The sequence below is a fragment of the Wasmannia auropunctata genome, unplaced genomic scaffold, assembly GCF_000956235.1.
Source record: "Wasmannia auropunctata unplaced genomic scaffold, wasmannia.A_1.0 LD336103.1, whole genome shotgun sequence".
Classification (NCBI taxonomy): Eukaryota; Metazoa; Arthropoda; class Insecta; order Hymenoptera; family Formicidae; genus Wasmannia; species Wasmannia auropunctata.
Genome location: NW_012026787.1, coordinates 1680202 through 1680578, shown reverse-complemented (window position 1 = coordinate 1680578; position 377 = coordinate 1680202).

Genomic DNA, 377 nt, shown 5'->3' with positions numbered 1-377 from the left:
AGTTCAGACGTGTGCTCTTCCGATCTTCCGTGCAGCTTTGTAAAGAATCAGTAAGTCATTTAATGAATTATGGATTTCAAAAGTAGAGACTTTAAGCTGTGAAATGCTTTTTCGATCGTTATGTTACGATAATTTTTGACAAAGTTGCTCTATCTTGAAATTGTGTCATCGAGTTACAGTCACGAAATTAATTGTCCGGACACAGGTATTAAGAGTTTATTTTTTGCTATAACTTCATTAAAAATGGTAATTTTATAAAGATAATAATATTTAGACGTGAAAACTATTCCTAGTGATACATTTTCATCAAAAGGATTAGTCAAATTTATTATACTTTTAATGTATACAAATTTAATCAATAAAATTATAAAAATAAT